The following is a 21,994-nucleotide window of genomic DNA, read 5'->3' as shown; positions in this document are numbered from 1 at the left end:
CTTGGAGAAAACCGACAAGGTTGAAAAGGCAGCCCGTCCTTGTCACGTACACCCGGGGAATCGAAACCACGACAGTTGACTCAATGATACAGCATGCACGTGCTATGCATTCGGCGATGGTAAAAGATAATTGTTCAAATGGTATTGTCAACCAAATACCTTGGTTATTTTCAGTTAATACCATGATAATATTAATGACTATGGTTACACATGGATTGCAAGGAAGGCGATTTTTGCCCCACATGTGACATTTCGACCTACTCTTGTTGGATTTCAAACTGTCCAGAGTTACTTTTATATGACCACCAGTTTGTACACGAAAGCTTTTCTCAACCCATGCTAGTATTATGAAACCAGACTTGTATTAGTATACACATCCCATTAGCTAAATCAACACAACATCAATTTAATTATTAACACCAGTCTAAATGGAGCCGCAGTGACTCAGTGAGTATGATGCTGGCTTGTTAACCAGGAGGTTTCCGGTTCGCTCCATGTGTTGAGCGAGAAACGTCTACTGACTTTGCGGCGCAGTGTGCCCTTGTCAGTTGTGCAGGACGGAGGGCCTGTCAAGGACAGTATATTTATCTACTCATATGAATGGGACAAAAAAACATGGTGCCATGTACACAATAGCATGTTTGTAAAGGAACCCTTTACTAAGACTAGAGTAGGCAGTAGCACCACTGTTCTGCAAAATTTTCGTCTCAGCACATCGTATGGCATATGCTCATCTTCATTAGCCCAGTCTGTGCAGAAAAGTAGGACATCTATCCCCATTTCATTTCATTTATTGTGTTTCTTGATATTCTTTTCTACAGGAGAAAACCCCCATTCCACTTTCATTTCACCAATTATCTAAATGTTTTGACACGTTTTCGTGTATTTGTTATTTATTAGACGATCCCTACAACTTGTTTAATCTTACCCATCAACCCTTTCAAGGTCAGTTGTACCATAAAAGCTTCGATAAGACTAGCTGCATTATGGGAAGCATTTTCTTTCTCCAGTAAAAATACAGTCGATGGATAATCTCTATTTAAGTCTTCGCCACAAAATAATGGACGGTCCTCCGAGTTAATACCTGAAAAAATATATAAACATGTGTCTGCTGTGTCATCGTCACAAATGGATGGATTGCTCTATGTGGAATTTCCGACATGGTTTCCCCTTGTCAGTCGTGCAGGACGGAGGGTCTGACAAGGACAGCTATCTAGTCATTCGGATGGGACGAAAAACCGAGGTCCTGTGTCTACATTGACATGCATGTAAAAGATGCCTTGGCAGTTGGAATTTGATGTAAGAGTAGGCCATAGTTCCGCTTCCCAGGCCAAATTTCCCTCATAGCACATTGTATGGCATATGCCCATCTTCATTAGCCCAGTCGAAGCAGAAAGGATGCTAAACCACTGTTTGTCGTGTATTTTGTACACGGTGAACAGTCCATATACTGATTACACTATTTTGCCTTATTACACTATTTTGCCTTATTACACTATTTTGCCTATACCGTTTTTTTTTTTTTAGGACTTCGAATTTTGTCTAATGGTTTGGATTGTTCCTTATTGGTTTTATTTTATTTCATTTCATTTCTATGTGGAATTGATTACATATCTTAGCCTATTTCTTTCTGTTGAGGTACAGGAATATCTTCTGGCTCATATTTACAAGATAGAAAGGTGCGATTTGTAAATCTTTACTCAAATTGACTGGTCATGGTTCAGTTACAAAGATGAACCGATTCACAAAATTACAAATTGATAACTGGTTTTCATAAGAGAGAGAGAGAGAGAAATGGGGTTTAACGTCCACTCGACACAAACTAGGTCATTTCGGGACTAACATATGGTTTAATTTTATCTTCATAATTCGCTTGCCCGTAGGGGTCTTTAGCAGTGGGAGGAAACTGGAGGCCCCGGAGAAAACCCACAAGGTTGGACAGGCGACCCTACTCCTTGCCACGTACAACCAGGGATTCGAAACCACGCCAGTCAACTTAATGACGGACTTTATGATACAGCGCGCACGCTAACCATTCAGCCATCCAACCCCCAGATTTTCATAAGATATCTGTCCTTCATCAAGGAATCTTTTACTATAAATCACAAACATACTTCATAATACACTTGTCATTTGTAAGAAATCACATAAAAATAACATCTATAAATTCCTGCTTCAACTTTAGTTTACATTACTAACACTCTGTAACCAATGGTCCCAAAACTTACTGCCTCCATAATCAGGTACCGACTGACTGACTTTTGCTTTAAGACTAGAATACAGAGTTCTATTACACTGTCCACAGAGAACTAAACAGTTTTATTCATTGATATATTTTACTCGCTGTTTAAATACTTTTTCTATAAAAAATGCCATTCATCAAGCAAAATCATGATATCATAATTGGCCACATGCGTACTTCCACTTACCTAAAACCTCTGCTCTTCTGTTTGATAATCTCATTCGTTTTACTCCACGAGTCTGATATCCGCGTCTCTGACAAGTAGCTAAAAGAATGCCCACGGCTTTAGGTGGAAACAGTGGCGACACCACTAAAAACAAATCACTTTTCGTTGTAGCCGTTAATGTGGCTAAAGGTCTTTGTGTGGGAATGTCATCATGATCTGGTTTTGTGTCGGAAAATGACACTTTTTTGCCCTTGCGACTTTTAGGGCTACCACTTCTAAAACGTTCTTTACGTTCATATGGCGTTCCTACATCAATACTGCCCCCTGGTGGGACCCGACCAGCAAACCAGCGGGTCATTTCACTGAGAACACGGGAAGAGTTTCTGGGACAAAACAAAAGGCTCTCATCTCTTGACAAACCTCCATATTGAGCACATAAAGAATTGGGGTCAGTTTTTCTGGCAAGAACGGGATCCGAAGGTCCCACGGCATCAAGCCAGATAGATCGTGCAAAAGTCCCACGTATTGCCAATGCCAGCACCGGTCCCACATTATTTAACAAGTCCAAATCTGATTTATTACCAGAACTTTCATCAGACGATAAATTTAACAGTTCCGCAGTCGGATAAAGCAGACGGACACCAGCCAGATCCAAACCTTCCTGTAAAATACGGATCATGATTCCCATCAATGATCCTGGATCACGATAAATCTTTTTATAAACTAACGACATCGTGTTCTGCGTCTCATAATCCACGGTTTCATCTTCCAGCATTCGGTCAAATATTTCTTCTTCTGTATCAATCGTCTGCCAATAAAAGCCGACGGCCATATTGAATATTCTATAAGCAGCTTGCGGGTCTGTGTGAACCTCAATAAATGACGCCAAGGGTTTGTCCGTGACATTAGGCAAGGGCGGACAATAACTATATGACTTAGAACTGGAGTTGTCTTCTCCTGGTCCATTTACTTCCATGGATACAAGGCCTTGTAACCAAGGACAGACTGTGTGTAGAGTGTTGCCAGTTAAGAAGTTGTGTATATACTGCATGAATGGATTTCCACCCTGAAAGATTAAAAATATAATACAATTAGATCATTAATTCACAGGTTCTTGACTGGTGTGAGACAAGAAGACTGTTTTATTCAACCCTGGTTAAGGGAGCCACGGTGGGTGAGACGCCGACTCGCTAGCCTGGAGGTTTCGGATTTGATCCCAGTGTTGGCCGAGAAAGTTCATCGGAATTTTCTGGGGTGGTTTCCCCCCTAGTCAGTGGTGCATAACGGAGGGCCTGACAAGGACAGCTGTCTAGTCATTTGGATGGGCAAAAACCAAGGTCCCTTGTACACATTGGCGTGCAGGTAAAGGATCCCTTGGTAGTTGGAATTTGATATAAGAGTAGGCTACAGTGTCGCTGTCCGGGCAAAATTTCCCCTTCTAGCACACTGTATGGCGTATGCCCATCTTCATTAGCCCAGTCGGAACAAAACGGTAGGATGTTACACCCCATTTCATTTCAGTTTATTTCATTTAAACCCTGGTTCTCTCTTGCTATGAGAACACAGATCAGACTAGAAGCCCTTGCACTACATGATCTGTCAATCCACCATGTTTTAACTGTGATATGTTCCCATGAATGAGCAGGGCAAATAAAAATGAATCAAATTAAACAGGGTTTAACATCCTACATTTCTGCACCAACTGGGCTAATGAAGATGAACATACACTACGCAATATGCTGAGGGAAATGTTGTCCGGACATACTTTTTTTTTGTACCACGTAAATGACTCATGAACAATCTGACATGGGTAAAGCAGGCTGGATAACCCCAAGGACATTTCTCGCCCAATACCAGGATCCTATCTAGGACCTCCTGGTCAGAAGTCGGCTCCAAACTCACTGATCAACCCTGATTTAACAGGTAAACGGCTCTTTATATTTCACATTGTTTTAAGAGCAATAAACAGAAAGGATCATAACCCAATTCTTAGAAAAAAATATTGTGGCAAAGTTCATAGGTACCTGATATTTTTTAGATTTATGTGATTGAATTAGTTTGGGATCAAAATGTTCTGTGGGTGTTATGGCCACAGTTAAATAGAACTTCTCCTCCAGCCAGATCTGTTGTAAACCAATCACGTAGAATGGTACATGTGGTACGGTGTCATTCACTGGTTTAACTTGTACTGTCCTCTGTAGGTAGGTAAAGTTATCAGGAACAAGGGAGGTAAGCCAGGTTAATAAGGTGGTATACGAAGCTGATAAACCTTCACCTATAACCAAATCAAATATTTGTATTCAAAGCATTATAACAGTTCTTTTAACGATCAAAAGATTCTTATTATAAAAACTCTCATACAAAACGCTACTGTACATATCCTCTTATACATACCAAATTTTACTTAAAGTGGCATTAGGTAAGATTAGATAGAGAGCTGATAGTTCTCACTATAATAGATAATGAAAAGAGAATATGCTGAAAATTTCATTCAAATTACTTCACTTTGAGCCTAGATAAACAAAATCTCGATTATCAATTTTTACGGTAACCGCATCAACCACAAAACGTATTCAAATCAACTTATATCACAGCCATATTATTATGATGGCATCGAGAGTTAATTATGGTCTTGGTAAGTTAGCTAATGTCTAACTAATAATTTATATAACTTTCCAGGTCTAATGAAAGACCTACAATAGGCAGATTTAGCTATTGCATAATGCCTGTTTTACAACTGAAAAAGATGGTATATCTACACGGTAAAATTTTTGATTTAATCACATTCCAGTTATATTTTCTACTAAATATTTTTTTCTGACCTGTATCAACACTTTGGTTTGTTCTGTTTTTATGTAAAATGATTTCACCATTACAGGCTAAATGTATCTTCAATAATAGGCAAGGTTGGTTAGGGGAAGTAACTCTGGGTAGTGTATTTGCAGCAGGTTCATATGATGCTTCCTGCCAAAATAAAAAATAGTCATTTATTGTATAGTAGATTACAACTGATCAGAGAGAGAAAGAAATGGGGTTTAACAGTGCGCTATGAGGTAAATTTTGCCTGGCTGGCAGCACTATGGCCTACTCTTATATCGAATTCCAACTGTCAAGGGATCTTTAATGTACACGCCCAATGTATACACGAGACCACAGTTTTTCATCCCATCCGAATGTCAAGTGGAAACCACGTCGGAAAATCCCGATGAACTTTCTCAGCCAATGCAGGGATCGAACACGCGACCTCCAGGCTAGCGAGCCAGCATCTTACCCTCTTAGCCACCATGGCTCCCCTGACAAGAGTAAATAGGTAAATGATTAACCTTACCAGATCATATAATGTAGGTGTAGCTTCAGCCATAGCTTGTCTACCGGTTACTGAAGCTGTAGGTCGAACAGCCTCTAATCTATGAGATAATTTAATACGATGTTCACGTTCTTTCTCTCTTTCTTCTCGTAATTTCCTTTAAAACACAAATATTAACTCAAAATCAGATTAACTCATTGGGTCCGATAGCGCTTATTATATACTCTTCAAAAAAAAGTAGGGGATATTCAGAAACAATACAAAACTGAGGAAATGCATTGGGTCCGATAGCGCTTATTATATACTCTTCAAAAAAAGTAGGGGATATTCAGAAACAATACAAAACTGCGGAAATGCACTGCTGTTTTTATTAGCGGTAACCAGTGTATGTTATTAAATATTAACTAAAAATCAGTTTAAACAATTTGTTCCTGGATGAAGGAAACTTTACCTGTAACATTTACGCTTAACTGACAGGAAGTTACATATATTTGAATGAAATCTGGTAGATAAGTGGTTAACTTAAGACTTCAAATTTCCTTTGAATATGGGCCCAGATCTTAGCTAATGGTAGCCGGGAATTTATTTCGACAGTGGTGTTTCTTTGAATTCCAACATTCAAGGGTTCTTTTAAGTGCATGTCAATGTGTAAATGGTGTGATTTCAATTTTTATCCTTACAAAACGACTGCACACACTCTGCTTGCCAGCTTTACCAGCGCAACCCCAGACAAGTGAAGACCAAACTTCAAAATCTTTATAAACTCTTAAATAAATTATCTACAAAAATAATTATTGAATTACCTTACAACCTCCATCTGTCGCTCTTTCTCCCTCTGTGCCATTAATTCTTTCTGTCGAGATTTGTTATCGGCTACTGAGATCTGTGACTGGTCAAGTAAACTTGTATCAGATTGTGATTGGTCACGATTATCTGACGTTCTGTCTAACATGTTGATAACTCGATGTGGTTGTTTATAATTTGGTTTCCTGTCAAAGATAATACACAAATACCATCTATATAAATAAAATCAAAGATGTGGGTGTATGTTATTAGCCAATCGGCAATCACGAATCGTCGCTGCGATCCATCCCCACGTGTTGTATCATAAGGCCTGTACTTGATTCAACTGGCATGGTTGTACGTGACAAGGAGTAGGGTGGCCTGTCCAACCTCATGGGTTTTCTTCGGGTCCTCTGGTTTTTTCCTACTGCTAAAAAAACCTGTTAGACCGAAAATGACCTAGTTTGTGTCGAGTGGACGTTAAACTCTCTCTCTCTCTCTCTCTCTCTTTTGACATAGCATTTGTTATCCAGCTAATGATAAAGACTAAAGAAGCCTAGACGAAATGCTACTCAATAATAAACAGTTATTCAATTCTATAGACCTATGCCCTTGTGCCACATACTAAACAGTAATTGTATTCAATGGAACTATCCCCTGGTACCACTTGTATTATATAGAACTTGTACGACATAATAAACAGTACTACAGAACTGTGCCCTTATACCACATGATAAACAATAATTGAATTCTATTTGTAAGTGCAGGAGGACCACACTACATGCAAAGAAAATCGATGACAAATCTGCAGACTACACAAACATTGCAATGCTTAATAAACAACAAATATCAAATTAAGCGAATGGATCCGGGGGCTATAATAAACAGTTATTCAATTCAATAGAACTATGCCCCTGTGCCACATAATAAACATTAGTATTGTATTTACCCAGGTGGGGATTTGTGTTTATTTGGTAGAGCTTCAGTCGTGACACCTCTAGATACAAGTTTCTGTTTTATCTTTTTACGTTCTTTTATCCATCGCTCGGTCTCATCTTCAGATTCACTTGAATCTTCAGCACTTCTGATAAAAAATTTAAATACAGGATTATAATCCACTCGAAACCAAAATGTCAAATTCAGGTATCGTAGTTTTATGTCTGTACAGCAGGATGGAATGAATGCTATTTTCCGTACTCTCCATATGTGTAATCATGACCTTCATGCCATTAAATGCATACTGTAAACGAATTCGGGGCCCTTATTCACGAAAACTTAAACTAAGATACAATCGAAATTTTAAGAAATACTGCAATTCGATTGGCTGACCAGTAAAATCAATTTGCATATATCCAATGAAGTTGCAGTATTTCTTAAAATTTCGGTTGTAATTTAGTTTAAGTTTTCGTGAATAAGGGCCCAGGTTTTACGTCCTACTTTTCTGCACCCACCGGGTTAATGAAGACGGAAATGTGTCATACAGTGTGCTATGAGTGAAATTATGCCTGAACACAGTCTATCATAATCAACCTACTTTTTATTCTTCAAGCGTAAAATAGCCTGAACTCTTTCCATATTCTGTTTTTCTTCCTCTCTATGTTTCTCAAAACCTCTCAAATCAATAAACACGGTCTCTGATTTACTCACATTTATGTTAGAACCTGATAAAATAAAACAATGTATAAATAACAACCAGGTTTATATACAAACTTCTTATAAATTATAGATTTATATCAGGTGCAGTGGAGATAGAATAGAAGACTGGGAAGGGAAGACTGGGGGGGTATGTTTGATTGGATGGAAAACTGGGTGGATAAGTTTGAGGGGATGGAAAACAGGGTGGGTATGTTTGAGGAAGGGAAGACAGGGCGGGTATGTTTGATTGGATGGAAGACAGAGTGGGTATGTTTAAGGGAATGGAAGACTGGGTGACTATGTTTGAGGAGATGGAAGACAGGGTGGATATGTTTGCCCTGGAAGCAAGGATATGGTCTGCTTTTATTTTAATTTAGTATGCAATGGTATAAATTAAGACTCAGCTTTTCCTTGCCCAGTCCTCCATCCTAGACCTCTGATAAATGGAAAGCAGGATCAAGACTGGGACCACCTGTTTGTGAGCCAGCACCTTATGCACTGAGCCATCGTGACTTCCATTTCAAGATGTAAATTGGAGAAACATTATATTTATTTACCTAGTTGTAGTGGAGGTGGACGTTGTGGTAAATCACTAGTGTTTGTTCCCATACTACACGTTTTCTTACTGATTACTTCTTTCTCTGTCAGAAATAAAACAAAGTATAAATGACTACAGTCGTAATAATACCAATACAGGATTCATCATTCAAAAACATGATTTTTCGTACAATCTGGGGTCATAGTTTATGAAGTTACGATCCGATATGCATGATTATCGACAGGAATCAAAATCTTTGGGTTATAAACATGTATTTCAAGTTTGATCAAAATCAGATCATAATTATAGCCTCTAGCGGGTCCACAACCATGATATACCATATGTTTACACTAATTTGCGTACGAGGGGCGGCTATTGTGTTCGGTAGTTTTGTTCTGATTTTCATGAAATTCGAATTCAACCATCATTACAGTGTAATATATTCTCGAATGGGTTTTTAAATCAGATAATAATTGCAACCTCAGGGGCCATAATTCAGGAAGTTACGATCCAATATGCGTGAATATCGAAAGGAACCAAGATATTGAAAAATATAGAATGGAATGGGGTTTACTGTGTCGTCAACATGATACTTTGGTCATTATAAGACTAACATATTGTAGTGTTTATTTCTATGTTTAGGCTACATGTGCAATGAGAGGTAGGAAAATTTGCCCGGAGAAAGAGTAAACTAGGTCATTTCAGGATTACCGCACGGATAATGTGCTTGCACATAGGGATCTTTAGCAGTGGGAGGAAACAAGAAGTTTTAGAGAAAACCCATGAGGTTAGAAATTTTGTCAAGTCAGAGCTTTTCTTTAATTTCTAACTATCAAGTCATCTCACCCAAACAATGCAGAATACTTCAGGGCCACTCTGACCAGTGGGAGACCAAGCTTGAAAAATCCTAAAGCAGTTAGTGCTGTGAGTACTAGACTGCCATGGCCCCCCCATTCAAAACTAAATATTAGAATAAATATGATAGACATGTACAATACAGTACCTTTAATTTTGTTTTTTGAGTTGTTTTTGTTAGCATTAGTGGACAACCATTTATTATCAACATGGTAGATGTCAGGATGATATTCACTGGTGGCGCCCGTCTGTGGATTAATCTCGTTTAAACCAGAAGCACCTTGTTTTACTGATAGTGCCGCTAGTTTCTCTATCATCGTCATGCCCTCACCTGAAATATTTTTGTTATATATTACGATATTTTTATACAACCAGCGGTTGCCAGGCAAGATACCACAACATTTTGCAAGGGATGGATGTTTCGTACAATCAGGGGCCATAATCCAGGGAGTTATGTATGGTCAGAAATGCGCAAATATCGAAAGGGACTGAGATCTTTGGGATATAAAGATATATTTTTAAGTTTCATCAAAATCGGAATAAAATTGTAATTTCTAGAGGGTCCACAACCTTGATATACCATATTTTTACGCTAATTGAGAACGAGGGGCGACAATTTATGAGTTACATACATATCATTTTACTTACTTGAATTTGTATCTTTTTCAGAATCTCCTGCTTCTCTTCTGGCAGCAGCAACAGATGTGAGCTCACTCCACACAGCTCTCGATCTAGGTGGACCATACTGATTATCTTCATTCAATGTTTCTAAAACCAAATCTGTTATAAAAAGAAACAAAACAAATTATAACATAGACGTTGCCTCACTGTCAAAATAAATAATACCAATCTAAGGATAATCCAACAAAAACATGCGTAAATATAAAATTTGATGATCAGCCGACAACTGACAAATAAAATGGGCTAATGATGAAAGGCTGTGCCATGCAGTGTCCTAATCTTGTTTCAATTACCAAATATCAAGGACCAACAACTGATAATGAGCTAAATATTTTCATAATGTAGAGCATGGGTTCAATGTCCGCTGTATATGCCAGTCAAGACCGAAGGCTATGGAAAACGACCAAAACTTCAACTGACCCGACAGGTCATTTTGCACGCCGGAAATAGAGAAAATTTTATGCTGAATCATAAAAATCCTGGACACAACGTAACTCCATGTGTGTCGTTATGTAAACAGTCGAGTATAATAAAATTAGCAGTGCTCACGTATGGAAGCCACTGCAAATTAATTACTGATCACAATCAATAGAGGATCAATAAAAATACTGATTTACAGGGAATGCCTGGTATAAAAAAACTGAGTGGAAACATTAAAATAATTTGGCAAATGTTTCTATTGATCTACTAGTACTATATCAGCATTATTAGACCAATTTGGTTGTATTAACTTACCAAGATCGACATTTTCAAAGACATTAAGAGATAAAGTTGGTGTTTCTGGTTTTAAGAACTCAGAGAACCTTCCATTATCTTTCTTTTCTTTCTTTATATCTGTTGTTACGTCTTTTTTATCATCATCGTGTTCTGTTTGTTCAGCGTCATCATGTAGATCACATTGCAAAGATACTTCTTTTGTCCAAGCATCTTTCGTATTAGCCTTGTGCTGTAATTTTCTATTATTAAAACTTAAATCAACCGAAATGTCTTTCAGCTGGGAAGCTCCAGTACCACTCAACCCAAGGGCAGATAACTCATTGCTTTTAAAGGGAGGTGACTCTGTTCGTTTGTCCGCTAACATCTGTTCACTTTGACTGGTGTCAAGATCTTTGTCTTCGTCTAATAAATAGTCTGAGGATTTCAAGTTTCGATGAAATATGAGAGGCTCTTCAGATACTTCTGAGTCTGAACTCGTCTGAAAAAATAATATATCTAATTAATAAGCTACAGTCTTCATCTACATGTATAGTAATAACTAACAAAATGAAATGAAATGGGGTTTAACGTTCTACTGTTCTGCTCCAACTGGGCTAATGAAGACCAGTATAAGCCCTCCAGTGTACTATGAGGGAAATTTTGCCCAGGCAGCGACATTATGGCCTACTCTTATATCGAATTCCAACTGCCAAGGGATCTTTTAAGTGCATGCCAATGTATGCACAGGGCCTTGGTTTTTTGTCCCATAAGAAATGACTAGACAGCTGTCCATCCTGCACCACTTACAAGGGGAAACTACGCCAGAAAATCTTGATGAACTTTCTCGGCCAATGCAGGGATCAAATAATAACCAACAACTATATTCATCTATATATGGACGACATAGACTGGACAATTATCCAAGCCAGGAGATTACATGTATCTACCACTGATATTTTTTTCTTTTATCGGTTTTGCCTTGTCAGTGGTGCTGGACAGAGGGCCTAGCAAGAAACAGTGTCTGGTACACAGAGTCCTTGCTTGAATAATTTGGGGAAATGCTAATGATTTCTTGGGAAAATCGATGATACGTTAGTTTTTTCCTAGTGTGAAAGAGGTGGGGAAATGCTAGTGATTGCTTAGCTTTTTAATCCCCTATTTCACAGTGGGGTTTTTCACAACAGAGTAAAAATTAGGTTAAAACACAAGCTGTGCACTGTACTTACATCACCAAAATCAAAGTCCAAAGAAGGTAGATTTTGTTCTACTTCAGCAAATATGGATGCCATCTGTGGTTTTAGAGCTGATTTCTGGCCGTCTTGTTTCTCGATGGTTTCATCGTCACTATCATCACTAGAATCCATAGTGACTAATCGACCTGAAATAAATGAATAAAAATATCAGCCTGCCATGGACCCTCACATGGATTAATCCAGGGGTTAGGGGAGAAGAATGGAATGAGACCATTGGGGATACTGAGGATGGTATGATACCAGTAATAATATTTAAAAGACAAGCATATCAGACATGTACATGTATCCTCAGAAGTTATTGACGAGGAAATCTAGTACAGAAAATTGAACATACTTTCTAAAAGTCCTTTATCAAACAAAGTAATGTAATGACCTTTATATATGTGTGTAAAAAACATATCAAAGTTTAGTACTGGGGAGGTCTAAATAATCATCGTGGCAAACTGCCATCAACTAATGACAAAGCAAAATAGTGTACAGTGTTCTGGAAAAAAAAAAAAGGGGCCAACTAAACATTTTTTAATCTTGCAATATCATTCAAATAAAGTCACTGATCGCCATTTATATATTTCAGACAATATCTACATGTAATTCTTTGCCTGTCCAACCTCGTGGGTTTTCTCCAGGGCCTCCGTTTTCCTCCCACTGCTAAAGACTACTTCGAGTTGGGTTTCCCCTTGTCAGTGGAGCAAGACAGTGGCTATTGCAAGAAACAATGTCTAGTTGTTCGGATAGTACAATATACACGTATATGTTGCACGGCATACAAATAAAAGATCATTTTACACCACAGTTTGAATTCGATGAAGATTACATTAGCCCAATTGATGCTGAAAGTAGGATGTTAAACCCCATTTTATTTCATTTAAAAACCAGGCCAAAAGACAACTTAATAATAGACTGCGATTATCCTGGGAATTTGATTAGAAATAAGTTTAGATCAAGCAGGTTTTATCCAACTGACAATCAATCAATGATTAATTCATTTAACTGTTAAATTCATTTGCATCAGAATAATATAGTAGATTATTTCTCAGTCAACATTATAAACTTAGAAGTGTTTTGAATTGAATATAAGCTTATTGATCGGTTTTTTTTTTTGTGGGGGGGGGAATGGACAATCACCAAATTAATGGCAAATTTTCCACAGATACAGACCCACGATGCCACTTTCTGTATTTAAACTACTGTACTCTAAAATTGATTGATGGCTGTAGAAATCGGTTTTAAGTAACCAGAGGCAATGCTAAGATTATTAGTGGTATATACACATATTATATGGGTTTTTGTTAGATGGGGAGCTAGTTGCTGAGTAATACTAAAAATTGTTGAGTTAGGCTTAATAAAATCTCCAGTATGGAGTTATTTTGCTCAGTAAATACTAAAAATTGTTGAGTTAAACAAAATCTACAGTTAAAAAAAGTACAAACAAATCAAAATAACCATTCAACACTTCAATTTGACTAAATCGTGGTTTCTTAAATTTGAAACAAGTACCATCTTGCTTCCATAGCAATTATGACAACATCCGACTTCGGTTTGTTTACAAAATGAAAAGAACGCCGAACTTATTTTAGGGTCAAAAACAATCTGAAAAGTGATAACAAACCCTTAATTTTGGTCATGATATAGATCCAAATAGATATGTCCTTCTTCTCCTCGAGTTTTTCGTCTATGAGGCCAAAATGTTTGGCTTAATTCCAAGATAAAGTTCGGGAGAAAAAATGTCAAGTTCAACCTTCCGCCATGTTGGTCACCCGGATGTGACTATAAATTACGGATCGGGTAGAGATTAGGCGCTAGAAGCGAAACGAAAAATCAAGTTACAACGTACGCGAGGAAATATTTTTGACATCTCTCCCGTAATACCGATCATCCGTACAATCTGTCGACATCAAAAGACGATCTTACTATTTTCTCGTTAATTATTAAAAATCTACAGAATCTTAAAACTTTGATGAAAACCTTAGGCTATATCCTATGAGCTGACATAAGAGTGCGAAGATTCCTTGAATGTTGATGTGGAATGGGAAGGTGTTGAACACACTAGGCCTACTTCGGTTATTTTGAAGCTCATAATATTGGTATATTTCTTAAAGGTCGTGTGTGCAATTAGGGTGTGTGTGTGGTGGTGTGTGTGTGGGGCGGGGGGTGTATATGTGCTCATTAATGATCTTCGGATTTTCTTTCCATTCGAAGGACCAGTTACACTTTTCTTATCCACTCCGCCCCACGGATGCCACCTAACAAGTCGGATTTTTTGTTTTGAAAGTATTATAAGATATGACCTTTCAAAATTAATCACCAATCCCTGTCAAGGTTTTTCTTTTAATGTCATGGACTATCCAGTTATTCCATGTGATAATCATCTCCTTATATGTTGCTAGTATTCAGATGCTTACCATAGTAGCTGGCTACAATCGACACTTCTTCCGACACAGCAAAACATTAAAGTGCTACTGTATGGATCGGAAACGCTAACACATGAAGATGAAGAAAATGTGTCCGTATTTAACCATGTACATAATTTTATTAAAAAAACTCCCCCGAAAGATTTGAATTTTAAAAAATTAGGGGATTTTAATTATTTCAAATTTATGTTTACATGTATGTTTTATTATTAAGGGTTATGTGTAGATATATACATAATTTCCTTTTTATCTATTTTTTTTTTTCTTTTTTTGCAATCTAGGGTGTAATATTGTGTAATTTATTTGTAACCGGGCGAGGGCTTTATATAAGTTTTGCCTGTTCCCCAATCCTCTCAGTTTCCGAAACAACATCGATACTCTTCACATTTTGACCTTGGGATCGATTGTGGCTGTCTGATGAACGAAGTTTTTAATATTGCATTTTGTAGCCTACAACTTGATGTTGGAACCATATCTTATACTAGTATACACTTTCTTGCCATTTATAGTTTCCAGAAAAAATGATAAATAAAAAAAATCGAAGTGGCTGTTAAAGTGATATTCCAGAAACATTATGACAGTATTCACTTCCGTATCTTAAATAAAATAATACAAAGACAAAACTATGCTCGGCTGGTGTAAAATTGGGAGACGTTCCACCATTTCTATCTTTATTAATCTGAACATCCCTTACTTATTAAATAATGTATTCAAAAAGATATCTTAAAAAGATTTCGGTCATCAAAATAGTAGTGTATGGGATATGCTGTTTCAAATTCTTGTCGCGACGTCCACGTGAAACGTTTTGGAATATTCAAATTATCTCGCCGTTAACGTAGGCTGTACTGTCGATATATGGCGAGGAATGATCCTGCCAGGTCAAATTGTCCTCTCTACAGTGCTGGATTAACCACCGAGCAAAATAGGTGCTTAGGACCTCTGTGGGTCTCAATCCGGTCCTGCCTCTTTACAATATTTACACAGGGCATAATATGGATTTCAATTACTGTTAAGTACTTACCGACGTTTCGACTACATGCTTCTCCGGTCTTTATCATCGCATGGTAAAGACCAGAGAAGCTCAGGAATAAGTAGTAATTGTATTCCATGGAATTGCGACCCGTGTTTTTACCGTTAAATTACTGAATGCAATTGAAAATTGAAACAATTCACAACATTTTAAAGGCTCAATACCACTCTTGTTGTAACTGAATAATATGTCCCAATCTTTATTCTGGACAACAAATTGTACCATTTTACAATATTCCAATTAATTGATGATACAAACTTCATCTTAACACACCTAATTTACAAAATTGGAAAAAATCAACTAAATGATTTGAAAAGCCTAACGTAAACCTTTTCAAATGTGACCTGGATATAAAAATATTTTCGAACCCTCTGAACAAGTAAAATAGGATGTAATGGATAATTTACACAACAGGTAGGACATTTAAACATCTAGTACTTAGAATAAGGCTATTATTTATTTTCTGGAGCTGTCAAGCCAGCAAGAGTGTTATTGTCCCTTTAATAACCACGGCCATATAAGGCAGTGGGTAAAAATATTAAAATATTCACTGACTAGTGTAACCTCGCCTCTACGGTTGAAAAGTTTCTTAATTGTGTGTTTGGAATAATATATTTATTAAACGTCCAATTCTACGTTGAAGTGATGTCGCAGATTTGGTTATTGTCAGTACAGTGGCCATGATATACACGTACATGTATAGGGATACGTCACCCGTCCTTCCGACGTACATTTCTGTGCTATCACCAGGGGAAATAACTCTTCAATACTCCCGTCCATATTAAGTCGTTATAGTTTCATGATACAATAACACTTGTATGGGGAGTACATTTTCGTGAAATGCTTATAACATTATAAAACTGATTTTTTTTTTATCTTTATGATTGTTTGTATGACATACACCGGAACTCTGGTATGTAAAGAAATATAGTTCAATACGCCAGCACCACCCGGGCTATATTCCAATGGACATGATACTATTTACGAGACGTAAACTCGAATATAAAAAGGCTGTTTTGGAGAATAACATATAATTGAATTTGTTAAGTGCGATAACTTAAACATTATATCAGTTTTCTTGTGAAAATCCGATAAGAGTTGTTGTATTTCGTTGAAAGAAAACAAATAAAACAGTTACAATACATCATTTTTCTTTATTGCTATGCTCCTTATTTTACGAATTTGACTAGGCACCATGTAGGCCTACATCATTATTAAAGATTACGCAATCTTTGGGAGCCACGGTGGCTAACTTGGTAAGACGGTGGCTCGCTAGCCTGCTGGAGGTTGCGTGTTCGCTCCCTGCATTGGCCGAGAAAGTTCATCGGAATTTTGAATGAAGTCTGCATCATTACTGTCCGTGGACTGTGCTGGCCTGGGATCCATTCACATGATTTGATATACATTTTTGCTTCATTGCTTGCTGGAGCCACGGTGGCTAAGTGAGTAAGGCGCTGGCTCGCTAGCCTGGTGCTCGCAGGTTCGCTCCCGGCGGTGGCCCGGAAAGATCACCGTGATATTCCAGCATAGTTTCCGCATGTCAGTGGTGCAGGGCGGAGGGTCTGACAAGGACAGCTGTCTAGTCGTTCGGATGGGACGCAAAACCGAGGTCCCGTGTATACAATGGCGTGCACGTAAAAGATCCCTTGGCAGTTGGAATTCGATATAAGAGTAGGTCACAGTGCCACTGCCCGAGTAAACTTTCCCTCATAGCACACTATGGCGTAGCGCCCGTCTTCATTAGCCCAGTATAGGAGCAGAACAGTAGGACGTTAAACCCCATTTAATTTCATTTACGCCATCTTTGACAAGGGAATGTGAGAGTTAAACAATCTCACAGCCTCATTTCGGACGCCATCCCGCGTGATTCGAAGCCAGGGTAGGCCTATATTATAGTCAAGAATATAGTTCCCTTGACCGCTAGACTACCCCGACCCCCCTATAGCATTCACATGTGTGTGTTTCAACATGATGTCTAATTTATTTAGTCTGGTTCAACCACCAAATATGTAGCACAGCGCTGTTATAATTAACACCTTCCCTCTTCAAATATCCACTTAATAAATAAAAACAACCAACAGACTGTTTAAATATCGTTTTAAGTTTATCGACAATATATTTACCATGGTAACAGAGACAGAGAAAAGAGGCTGTTTTGGCGTATTGACCGTTTGGAAAGTAGCGCCACAGCGGCATCTCGAAACAATCAAAGCTAGAATGGCTCACTTCACAATGGATAACTGAATCTCCGCCTAACCAAATACATATACCGCAGGTGGAATGTTTTTCCGGAAGTAAAATAACTGAGATAATTTCTCACGAACAGCCGTCGAGTTGTTGTTGATAAACTTCCCGCGTCTGTTGCAGAATAACTTGCATGCGTGATTTTCATGCGGGAGTTTACGGCACTTTCCCCGACTGGCTACCCTTCTTTGTGGTCCCCTACTTTAATATCAGTTTCATATAATTATTGTAAATATTGAGGGAGAAATCGGATTTACCGCCACACGCCACATACTATGTCACATGAACATATCGTTCAATGTTATTTCAATGTGGGAGGAAATCGGAGAACCCGGAGAAAACCCACTGATCGATACTGATTGTAAATATATGGCATGTATTACACTGATTGTACATTTTGTAAATAACATATATTATACTTATTATACGTGTAATACATGTATATAACATGTGTTTTACTGATTGTACATTTTATATATAATATATATTATACTGATTGTACATGCTATATATAACACATTATTACACTGATTGTACATTTTACATGTAGCATATATTATACTGGCTGTACATGTTATATATAACATATAGTATACTGATTGCACATATTATATAAAATTATACTGTTATAAATAAACATGTGTTATACTGATTGTACATGTTATATAATATTATACTGATTGTACATGTTATATAAAACATATTATACGGACTGTACATATAACATATATTATACTGAGTATACATTTTATATATAACATATATTATACTGATTGTATATGATATATTGATAAGTGTAGCAGAACCACACTACACGCACACCAACCCGACAAGACAAACCCGTGGACATAAACTACACAGACATTACACGAAATGAAATTGCTCCGAACTTGGCTAATGAAGACGGGCATACGCCATCAGTGTGCTATGAGGGAAATTTTGCCCGGACAGCGGCACTACGGCCTACTCTTATATCGAATTCGAACTGTCAAGGGATCTTTAAGTGCACGCCAATGTGTACACGGGACCTCGGTTTTTCGTCTCATCAGAATGACTAGACAGCTGTCCTTGTCAGACCCTCCTTCCTGCATCACTGACAAGGGGGGGTGAACTTTCTTGGCCAATGCAGGGATCGAACACCCTACCTCCAGGCTAGCGAGCCAGCGTCTTACCCACTTAGCCACCGTGACCCCCACATTACACGAAATAATCGACAAATATCAGATGAAGTGAATGAATCGTGGATATATCATTATACTGATTGTACAGACTATGAGTATGACATATATTATTATATTTAATGGGTATAATTAACAGTGATGAGTAAATCCTATAGAGTTACACTGTATGTCTGTGGTCATGATTTATAGACAGTTTTAATGGCTTTTTGAGCTTCCATACAGATTATGATATGGCCCAGATTTTACACACATAGTTCACACAGGTTTAATAACATTTTATAAATAATATTAGGTGAAATTCTGGTAAATTGGTAGGGAATCTTGTGAAACTTTGTTTTAAAATTTTATATCAGTGGCCATTGTGTTCGGGAAAGAACAGGCATTTGGGTTCATATTCTCGTTCTCACGATATTTCGGTTATTTTGATACTGAAATATGCTAATCTGTATGGTTACTTATGCGAGAGATGGGAATTTTGCCCGGGTAGTGACTTTTCCGTCAACTCTCACGTGACAAAAGTATCTTTACTAATTTATTTGTAATTATAACTCAACAATCTGCAGACCTTGCGAAATGAAATTGGCCATTATAATGCCGTGAATCATTCGACAAAGATTCTAAAGGAAATAAGAAACGCCCCTTGTCTTTGATATTTGAACTTCAGGACGATAAGCAGTTAATTATACGTATATACCCTATGTAAGTACATATGTAATATATAAGTTAAATATATGTTGTTGTTCTTAGTGTTTAACGTCCGCTTCCCCCGAGGGTGATATCGTGGATGGCTGAATGGTTAGCACGTGTGCGCTGTATCATAAAGTCTGTCATTGATTCAACTGGCGTGGTTTCGATTGCCTGTCCAACCTCGTGGGTTTTATCCGGGTCCTTAGGTTTCCTCCCACTGCGAAAGTCCCCTACTCGCAAGCGAATTATGGAAATAAAATTGAACCATATGTTAGTACCGAAATGACCCACTTTGTGTCGAGTGGACGTTAAACCCCATTTCTCTCTCTCTCTCTGATATCGTAGACAAGCTGTCTTAATTCGTTTGTATTATCTTAGCGCACACGCTGGTGTCTTTCCTGTTGGAGGAAATCTAAGTACCCGGAATAAACCCGTCCGCTTCCACCGAGGGTTATGTCGCAGACAAGCGGCATTATTTTTATGTTTATTATCTTAGCGCACGCGCACGGGTCTTTCCTGTGGGAGGAAACCGAGGTACCCGGAGTAAACCCACGAGGTTGAGAAGGCGCCCCTATCTCCAGTTAAATATATTTGTGTACATCCATTTTGTACTTGAGTAACATGTGAAATTTCTACATGTGAAATGGTGTTGAGTATTGTAGAAAGGGTAATCACCTAGCTTGTTCTTTATTAGGTGTACTGAGTATCCGTTTGACCTATATAAAAACGTTTCCATGAGAGCAACAGGGGCGTGGTCTCTGATTGTCATATTAACCCAATAATAAAATAAACCAATTAACGTCACGGTAACGTCAAACTGGTAATATCAGGCTAAATACAATGAAGGATAAGGTTAAAGAGTAACAGTCCAATCGTGCATAATCAAACATGACCTTTGGAATTTGTAAAAGTAAACAGTAGCTGGAAATGAAATGAATTTGGGTTTAACTTCATACTTTTCTGCACCGACAAGTTGTAAATGAAATCATGGACCTTGTATTATAAGGTCCATGATGAAATAAAATGAAATGGGGTTTAACGTCCTACTGTTCTGCTCCGACTGAGCCAATGAAGACGGACATACGCCATACAGTGTGCTATGGGGGAAATTTGTCCCGGGCAGCGGCACTATGGCCTACTCTTATATTAAATTCCAACTGCCAAGGGGTCTTTTAAGTGCACGCCAATGTATACACGTGGCCTCGGTTTTTCGTCCCATCCGAACGGCTAGACAACTGTCCTTGTCAGGCCCTCCGTCCCCAACAAGTAGTATGTAGAGGTTTGGTGATAACCGGTGTCAACTCCATGATTGTCTGTCCCATAGACAGACCCAAGTATGGCTATAATTCCACATATTAAAAAATTGAGTGAGCCCCGGCCCACCCCACCTCCCGAATTGGAGGTCAGAGGTTCGATCCAGGTATTGGCAGCAAAAGGTCCTCGAGATTTCTTTCTTAGCGTAGATTCCTCTAGGCAATGGTGCAGGAACAACGTCTAGTCGTTTGCATGGGACGATTACCAAAGGCAATGGTGCAGGAATCGCGACCTGACAAAAGTGTCTAGTCCTTCGAATGGGACGATTACCCGAGGCAGTGGTGCAGGAATCGCGACCTGACAAGGAACAGTGTCTAGTCCTTCGAATGGGACGATTACCCGAGGCAGTGGTGCAGGATTGGCGACCTGACAAGGAACAGTGTCTAGTCCTTCGAATGGAACGATTACCCTAGGCAGTGGTGCAGGATTGGCGACCTGACAAGGAACAGTGTCTAGTCCTTCGAATGGGACGATTACCCTAGGCAGTGGTGCAGGATTGCCGACCTTACAGTGTCTAGTCCTTCGCATGGGACGATTACCCGAGGCCCCACGTACACGTTGCATTCATATCTTGCTATGCAGATATATCACAGGCCGCAGGGCGCCAACATAGATAGGATAGAAGCAACTTATTAAAAACATGCGATAACAAGGGGGCGCCAACATAGATAGGATAGAAGTGACTTATTAACAACGTGCGATAACAGTAAACAATTGATTTTATTAGACAGATATACACAAATCGATGGCCATTATACCATATAGATGTTATAAATATTTACGTCTTATGGTTTGGTGGCTTTAAAAAGATGATTTGAGAGAACACATCAATATCTTGACATCCGCGCAGTATCGACCTTCTTCAAGAAAAGCTTACAAAGCTAAATTCTTTAATATAGAAAATTACTTTAGAGTTTGAAGACCGGTTCTGGAGTTTTCTTTATTTTGTATACAATTACTGCGGGTTGTGT

This window comes from Patella vulgata, chromosome 8, assembly GCF_932274485.2.
Source record: "Patella vulgata chromosome 8, xgPatVulg1.2, whole genome shotgun sequence".
Taxonomy (NCBI): Eukaryota; Metazoa; Mollusca; class Gastropoda; family Patellidae; genus Patella; species Patella vulgata.
Note: the sequence above shows the minus strand (reverse complement) of the source record.